We start from the raw sequence: 9,628 nt of genomic DNA, 5'->3' as shown, positions 1-9,628 counted from the left end.
AAGGCCAACAGATTATACGGGATCGAGAACAGGATACACGGGACGACCAGAAGGAGGTCCTAGCAATGGATAGCAAAGTGATAGCAGAAATAATACCAGCCAAGCCAGGGCTAGCACCCAGATGGTCAGGACCTTATGAAGTATTAATGAATAGTGACACATGCGCTCGTGTAGATAGGTCCGGAACGGGTAAAGGAAGGTGGAAACACTGGACTCAGTTAAAAATATATAAGAAAGACAATGAGAGATGGTGCCCTTTTTGACAGAGTGAGGAGTATACTAGAAGATATAAAGAATGGGAAGGGGAGTACTACATATATCGATGATAATGGGCTGCGTATGGTGATAATATTATATGCCATAGTTTGCATCTTCAGGTATGTCTGGGGACAGAGCCACAGAACAAGAAATGAACCAGATGTACAGCATTTTGAACTGATAAAATGGATAAGAGCAGAATAATTCTAACTGGCTGGTGACGACCAGCCCCTTTTTGTAATTACAGGAACATTGGACATCCAGAATGAGATGGAGCATCCTCGCCTTGATCCTAGGGATGAACATAAGTATTGCCATTATCGAGGGGGATTAGTAATAAGGAGAACACAGGATGAGGTGTATTTTAGTGTAGCACATAGAGTTACTAAGCTTGCCATTAATATGAGTACTTTTGAGATACAAAACAAACATGGAACTCCCTGTGGGTAAAATAATTAGAGGGTCCACAGGGAAAATCTATCTTACAAAGATGTAAGAAACGGGGAGTATTGGAAACGACCGGAGCAGGGTATGCGGCCGGGTTAGCAACAGTTAATAGCTTGGACATAGTAGGAGTAAACGAAGGAGTAGAAGAATTACAAGCAAAAATAGAGAAGTTACTAAAACAAGCTATTGGAAATAGCCAGCAATTGACACTGGCAGGGAAACCAAACAATAATGCAATTGTCGGGGGTGGAAGAGATAGTAGCCCCCCATGCAGAAACAATCAATACAATTATTGATCGACTTAATAATGCTTCTCGCCAAACCGATCAGGAACTAATATGTGTCACATAGGGCTCATGGCTATTGTCGAATGCTCAGCATAACATGAGGCAAATAAATAATGGACAGATCCCTGATTGGATTACTAATGAGGATCTGGAACCTTGGATAGGCACAAATAAAAGCCTATGCAAGGGGTGTAAAATGGGACAAGTGTACCGGGCAGGCGATTATCTGACCCCATGGACTAAGATGATTGGCTTTGTACTGGCCATCCCACAATTCCCAGGAGAGGGACAACCCCTATACAATGTGATTAAGAAACTTGGGTTAAATATCATGATGTCCCTACCAAGGCACTTTGGGAAAGGGATGAAGATAATAACCAGGAGAATGGAACCTTAAGGGGGGTGGTAATGGACGGGTGCCACCACAAGGGAAGGACATGGGTGTGCACACACCCCCCCACCGAGGGAGACACATCCGAGTGCGGATTTACGAAAATTACCAATTGCACCCTCGAGGTACACCCAAGGGGGATACACCGGACATGGGTAGCACCAAGGAACAACGGGGCATGTTGTGTCACCACAATTGAACAGAAATATGAATATCAAGATATGGCTTGTACCATTCCCCAACCAAACTGTTGTTTTGATCTAAAGATACCTACACAGATAGGAAAACCTGGTCATTTGATAATAAGGGACTTAATAAGAAGGTTGACATTTATGTCATACCAGAGCCCAAGGCAATTCCTAAGTTAGAGGAAGAGGAAGCTTGGCAGAAGTAACGGCAGGAAACGAAGGAAATTTTAAAGTACCTTATCATAAAATAGAAGAAGGCTTAAAGGAACAACAAAAAGACATTAGTACAACATTAGAGGAAACTCACCCATTCCCTCCTATTTTGATAATTGGGGACCAGGATGGTCAGGGACGTTGGGCGCCTCTGTGATATAAGGCATAATGATATTCCTCATGATTGTTATTATGATATATTGTGTATTTTTACTGCTCCAGTGCCTCTGTACCAGAATGAGCAGAATGAGTAAGGCTGAAATTGGTGCAGTGAAAGAAGTCGAGCCTGAGGAGAGGCAGGTAGCGAAGTTAAGAATGGAAAGCTCCCCTGCCTCTCCAAGGCAAATGGTATAAGACATGATATGAAGCCCTGAAATTATGAGGGATTAATTCGGCATGGTAATTAAGGACCGAGCCGGCCAACTGTAAGATGCAGGTGGCAGAAGGAGGGTGGCAGAAGGAGGGTGGTGAATGAGGATTGGTGAGTGATGACAGTCTCGAATTGGCACGTCACACACCCAACGCGGGAATGAGGGACAAGCTTGAGCAGAAAGCCTAAACCATTAATGCAGGGTCTAAGGGACCCCGGGAATGGTTACACCGGAAGGAGTGCATAAAGAAAAGACCACCCTAAAGGAAAGCCCACCATAAAGGAAAGACCACCATACCAAAGGGGGGGAAGTCGGCCTCCAAATTGATAGGATATATACATGTATAACCTAGACTGGTAGAAGGCCAGGGAGTGCATGCTTTGGCAGACACCAGGAAGTGGAAATACATGTTGACCTGTTTTGGAACAATTGTCCAAAAGATCAAAAGGGGGGACTGAAGTAAGATATTAAAATTGAGCATAACAGGGCATGTTTGATAGAACTCAATTGCAGCCACAGAATGTTTAAAGATGAAGTGCACTAATTATTTGTATGTTTAATTGCAGAAATGACTCTACCAGTTTAGAGAGATGAAACTTACAAAAGGAAACACTGGCATAGCCCATTTCTGGAGAAACGAAACTTAGTAGGGTCTAGAAGGGGGGAATGACTCATTTCCCAGAAATCAGCCGACCTGGATGACTCATTTCCAAGAAATCAGCAGACTTGCATGTCTCCTTCAGTGGGAAATGAAACTTATCTTATAGGTTATTCTGTATGAATTAGACACTCCCAGATAGTGATTAATGTATAGACTTTTAAATCGATTGGATCTCTGAGGAGGGAGGGCTTGCAAAATGTGTATAACTGTGTGGACTTTGAGAGGCTTGTTAGAGTTCGATTCAGATGTGATCTGAAGGCTCTCCTCAGGCCTGAGTAAACCGTTTTTGACTTCAATTATTGGGTCTGTCTTTCTTTCAACAAGCCAGTGACGTCGACTTTGTATATCACTTAGTCCGCACTTTGGGGGCTTACATCAATAAGATTTTAAGATGGTGAATAGAACTGTCAACATATGACTATGATATTCAGTACAGGCCTGGAGTATTAAATGAGCCATCGGATGCTTTGTCACGAGGAGTATGTGCTAGTCTAGGTATAGATAAGCTTCAAAGTCTCCACGACGCACTCTGCCACCCTGGGGTTACCAGAATGAACCACTTCATTAAGTCCCACAATCTACCCTACTCTATTGAGGAGGTCCAGACAATGACCAGAACCTGTCGTGTTTGTGCTGAATGCAAACCCCGCTTCTATAAGCCGTCCAAGCCAACTCATCTTATTAAAGCAACTCGACCATTTGAGCGTTTGAGTCTCGATTTTAAAGGTTCCCTTCCATCAAGCGACCGTAATGTCTATTTTCTTAATATTATAGACGAGTACTCTCGGTTCCCTTTTGTTATCCCCTGTCCGGATGTGACTAGTGCTGTTGTAATTAAATGCCACTGCCAACTGTTTTCATGTTTGGCATGCCTAACTATATACATAGTGTTAGGGGTTCTTCCTTTATGAGCGAAGAATTGCGACAGTTTTTGCTATCGAAAGGGATTGCAACGAGTAGAACTACCAGCTATAACCCTCGTGGTAATGGGCAGGTCGAGAAAGAAAATGCGACAGTGTGGAAGGCTATCGTACTGTCTCTGAAGTTGCGAGGCCTGCCGACCTCTCGCTGGCAGGATGTCCTGCCAGACGTGCTGCATTCCATAAGGTCTCTTTTGTGTACAGCAACGAATGCCACCCCTCATGAAAGGATGTTTAGTTTTCCAAGAAAAGCTACTAATGAAGTAATGTTACCCACATGGTTGATGACCACGGGCCCTGTGTTGTTGCGCAGACATGTGAGAGGCCACAAGACTGATCCACTGGTGGAGGAAGTACAACTCCTCCATGCTAATCCCCAGTATGCGTATATTCAATATCCGGATGGGCGAGAGGATACGGTCTCTATTAAAGATCTTGCACCTGCTGGAGCTTGAAAAGAGTTCAACTCTGAGAGTAGAGTTTTCAATCATGGTATTGGACCTTCAGAGGCACAAACCCTCAGTGTGGAAAATACTGATGATTCTGGGAATTAGAATGAACCGGAGTTAGCACTCCGGGAGGAGCCTCAGCAAGAATTACGTCGTTCCCAGTGGATTTTCAGACCTCCTGACAGATTGAATCTATAGCAGGGGGTGAATGTGATAAAATAACTCTGTGTTCTGGCATTTGTATTGTTGTTGTTGTACTTGTTAATGTCTGGAATGTTCCACTGGTGTAACCACTAATGCTCCTCCCTAGCCCCGCCCCTCTTCTGGAATGTTCTACCAAGGGCTGGGTCGGTGATGACTGTGTTAACTTGATGCCATGTTCTTACTTAATAAAAGCCTTTAGTTTTAAGCTTTAACCTCATGGATTCAGGCAGTTATTTGGCACATCACAGACACATTGGCAACTGTGACTTCAAGGCTGAAGCTTATCTTTTGTAAAACAATTAACAAACTTAAAACAACACATGCTTGTCCATCATTCAAGACAAGTCTTCAAAGGGTTAAACAGTTTTTAGCTCTCTGTACAAAAGAGTGGGTGGAGCTAAAACAAACACAAGACATTTTTTTTCCAAAGACAGAAACTTCCACACTTTTAACACACACTTTCACACAAACTGAGATTCCAGCATTCCTTTTAAGATTCCTGTCACTCAGCAAATCCTGTATTTACTTGTTTGGACAGAAACTGATAGCATCTGTGTCAATAAAACTTTAATTTTTTCCTTATTCACTTTCTTAAATTACTGGTACTCGAGTACAATTTTGGCACCCGTTTTTGGTCCAAATTCGAGTACGTCTACTCAACTCATAATATGCGCGAGCCACTAAAATGGTGGCCTTTTCTCCCTTTAATTTTGTTTCTTTAGCCCGCCATTCTCTTTGTTTACCGGTGGCTCTTTCAGTTGCCAATCGTTTTTAACCATTTTGTCAATTAATCTTTTATTTTTGTCCGTTAAATAGCGTGTCAGAGACCCCACCGGTCCCCACTCGAGTTTTTCACTTCCCATGGTTAATTGTTGTCAGTGGTACATCCCTTACTTTACTCTCGCAGAGTGAGATGGGACTTGCAACAATTTGTTCTGGCGATTTGTTGTCAGAGGCATGCTTAGCACTACTTGCAACTGGAGTTGTTAGAGGTATGCTTAAACTTTCTGCATTACTTGCAACTCAAATTATCAGAGGTATGCTTTAGACTTTTACTCCAAAGTTAACGCACTACTTGCAACTCGCCTATTTTATTTGTTGTCAGAGGTATGCTTAGCACTACTTGCAACTGGAGTTGTCAGAGGTATGCTTAAACTTTCTGCACTACTTGCAACTCGAATTGTCAGAGCTATGCTTTAGACTTTTATTCCAAAGTTAACGCACTACTTGCAACTCATACCACGCCTATACTTCCGCGCCTTTCATCCTAACCCCAAGACCGCTTGACTTATTGACTCAAACCAATCAGGTTTCTGCCCTTGCCACAGTACCAAAACAGTTCTCATCAAAGTCACAAATGACATCCTTTGTGACTGTGACAAAGGTAAACTATCCCTCCTCGTCCTTCTTGACTTGTCTGCAGCCTTTGACACGGTTGACCATTCCATCCTTCTCCAACGCCTCTCCACCGTCGTCCAGCTGGGTGGGACTGCACTCGCCTGGTTCCATTCTTATCTATCTAATCATAGCCAGAGAATCACCTGCAATGGCTTCTCTTCCCACTCGCGCATCGTTACCTCTGGTGTCCCCCAAGGATCTATCTTTGGCCCCCTTCTATTTTTCATCTACATGTTGTGCCTTGGCGACATCATCCGAAAACACAGCGTCAGTTTCCACATGTACACTGACGACACTCAGCTCTACCTCACCACCACTTCTCTCGACCCCTCCACGGTCTCTAAATTATCAGATTGCTTGTCTGACTTCCAGTTCTGGATGAGCAGAAAATTTCTCCAATTAAATATTGGGAAGACCGAAGTAATTGTTTTCAGTCCATGCCAGAAACTCCATTCCCTCGCCACTGACTCCATCCCCTCTCCCTAACATCTGTCTGAGTCTGACCCACGCTGTTTGCAACCTTGGTGTCATATTTAACTCTGAAATTAACTTCCGACCACATATCCACTGCATAACTAAGACCACCTATTTCCACCTCCGTACCATCGCCTGTCTCCGCGCCCTGCCTCAGCTCATCCACTGCTGAAACCTTCATCCATGCCTTTGTTACCTCTAGACTTGACTATTCCAATGCACTCCTGGCTGGCCTCTCACATTCTACCCTACGTAAACTTGAGGTGATCCAAAGCTCAGCTGCCCATGTTCTAACTCGCACCAAGTCCCGTTCACACCATCACCCTTGTGCTCTGCTGACCTACATTGGCTCCTGGTTAAGCAGCGCCTCGATTTCAAAATTCTCATCCTTGTTTTCAAATCCCTCCATGGCCTCTGCCCCCTCCCTATCTCTGTAATCTCCTTCAGCCCCACAACAACCAACCCCCCCCCCCCCACCGAGATATCTGCGCTCCTCTAATTCTGGCCTCTTGAGCAGCACCTGATTATAATCGCTCAACCTTTGGTGGCCGTGCCTTCTGTTACCTAGGCCCTAAGCTCTGGAATTCCTGCCTAAACCTCTCCACCTCTCTACCATCGCTTTCCTCCTTTAAGACGCTGCCTTAAAACCTACCTCTTTGACCAAGCTTTTGGGTCATCTGCCCTAATTTCTCCTTATGTGGCTCGGTGTCTAATTTTTTTGTCTTTTAATACACCAGTGAAGCAACTTGGGACGTTAAAGGTGCTATATAAATACAAGTTGTTGTTGTTGTATTATGTGGTACTTAATCAAACGCCTTTTGAAAGTCCATATACACAACATCAACTGCACTACTCTCATCAACCCTCTCCGTTACTTCATCAAAGAACTCAATCAAGTACTGAGGGAGTGCTGAACTGTTGGATGCTTCTTTCATTCTTTCTTTTTTTCTGTTTCTTTCTTTCTTCTTTCACTATATAAGTGCAAATTGTTGCATCCAGTTTTACCCTTCTGATTAAGTATGTGCAGTTTAGACCTGGGAAAACCATCTCTAAAACCGTTCATAACACAGATGGGGGGGCTCTCTTACCTTTGGGAGATGAACCTAGCCACTGACCCTGATACAGATGTGATAGAAAGAGAAATCCTCAGCAGCACAGAGGTGAACAGATTTTACATTGAAGTGGGCCACCTAGTGGGAAAATAGTGTATGCACACGTCAAGATCAGGAATACACTATATCGGGGTCTGGTTTGTTCTGCGTTACAGCTAGCACAGGCACTCAATGTACATTAAGGTATTGTAATGTTATGAGTTGTGGTTAATTAATCGGGCATTGTTCTTAGAAATAAATAGGTGTAAAACAAATTAATGCACTGATTTGGAATAATACATCTATTGGGTATTTAACATATTTATAATATTGAAATTGTAAGAATGTATTGGTTATTTAGATCATATATTAGAATTTTTAATCTATTGCCTATAAACTTAATTATATAATTTATAATATTGTAATCATTAATCTATAGGATATTTACATAATTTTGTAGTAATTGATCTGTTGGGTGCTTATATAACTTTACTAGCTGGAGTGCCCGGGTGGTGCCGAGGCTTTTTCGAGGGCATGTTGTTGTTGGAAGAGAGAGAGAGAGCGACTGGGGGGGAAGAGAGAGAGCGACTGGGGGGGAAGAGAGAGAGCGACTGGAGGGGGAAGAGAGAGAGCGACTAGGAGCGGGAAGAGAGAGAGCGACTGGGAGGGGGAAGAGAGAGAGGCGACTAGGTGGGGAGGAAGAGAGAGAGAGCGACTGGGGGGGGCAGAGATGCGAGCGATCTGATGGGGGAAGAAGAGAGAGCGACTAGGGTGGGAGAGTAGAGACTGGAGAGAGAGCGACATAAGTGGGGGGAAGAGAGAGAGCGACTGGGGAGGGGAAGAGAGAGAGCGACTAGGAGAGGGTAGGCGAGAGAGAGAGAGCGACTGCGGGGGGAGAGAGAGTGAGAGCGACTTGGGGGGAAGAGAGAGAGCGAACTGAGGGGGGAAGAGAGAGAGCGAGACCTGGAGGGGAGAAGAGAGAGCGAGCGACTAGGGGTGGAAGAGAGAGAGCTGATGGGGGGAAGAGAGGAGAGCGATAGGGGGGACTAGGGAGGGGAAAGGGGGGAAGGGGAAGGGAGGAGAGGAGGGGGAAAGGAGGGGGAATGGGGGATGGGGGGGGGAATGGGGGGTAGGGGTGGAAGGGGCGAAGAAGGGGGGAGAGAATGGAGGGGGAGTAGTGGAGGGGGGAGAGGGGGGAGGAAGGGGAGGAGAGGGGGGGAGGGGGGGTGAGTGGGGAGAGGGGGAGTCCCCGAGCCCCGCCTCCCCGATGTCCAGCACCCACCGATCTCTCGATATCCACGCCCCCACACCGATCTCCCGATGTCCTGCACCACCCCGATCTCCACGTCCCCCGATCTCCTGTCCCGCGATCATCCCGATGTCCAGCCAGCCCTCGACCTCCGATGTCCGCGCCCGATCTCCCGATGTCCCGCCCGCCCGATCTCCCGATGTCCCGACCTCCCCGATCTCCCGATGTCCCGCCTCCCCGATCATCCGATGTCCCGCCCCCCGATCTCCCCGATATCCCGCCCCCCGATCTCCCGATGTCCCGCTCCCCCCGATCTCCCGATGTCCGCACCCCGATGTCCCGCCCCCCGATCTCCCGTCCCCCGATCTCCTGATGTCGTGAGCCCCGCCCCCGATGTCCCGAGCCCCGCCCTCCCCGATGTCCCGAGCCACCACCCCCCGCCCCTCCCGAGCACCGGCCTCTCCGCTCTCCCGGAGCCCCGCCCTACCTCCGAGCTGGCTTCAAGACCGCCGCGATTGCGGCTGTGAGACGACGGCCGGTAGGCGGGCCCGGTTGCCGGGGTAACCCTTACCGCTCTCCAAGCCCCACCCGAGATCCGCACTCCCGAGAGCCCCGCCCCCACCACGCTCGAGCCGAGCGGAGGAACAGAGAGTAGACGCCGCGTCTCAGCTGCTCCTGCTGCGCGGCGCACCCCTGTGTATGTCCCGTGACCCTCGTGGCTGACGCCGTTGCCACCGGGGTAACGTGACACGGGGGGCGGGTGGGGGGAGAGCTTAGCAGAAGCCGTGGGACAATTACCTAGCTCGGGCGTGGCTGGGCAGGAGAGGCCCAGGCTTCTGAGGCCTAGGTTCTGAGGCCTTACAAAAACGGGGAAATGAGGTAGAAAAAGAATCTTCAGGTTAGAGAAAATATTTACAAATGAATGAAGTTTTTTTTAAAAACAATTTAATAAAAGCAATTTTTTTTTGCTGGAATTGTAGGTTTGAAAAGAAAAACGCAGAAAGCGGGAAAAAGAAGGGAATCAAGA

Source organism: Somniosus microcephalus, chromosome 9 (genome assembly GCF_052327205.1).
Source record: "Somniosus microcephalus isolate GS21.2 chromosome 9, FLI_Smic_1.0, whole genome shotgun sequence".
Classification (NCBI taxonomy): domain Eukaryota; kingdom Metazoa; phylum Chordata; class Chondrichthyes; order Squaliformes; family Somniosidae; genus Somniosus; species Somniosus microcephalus.
The sequence above is the reverse complement of the archived record's forward strand: the minus strand, read 5'-3'. Positions refer to the sequence as shown.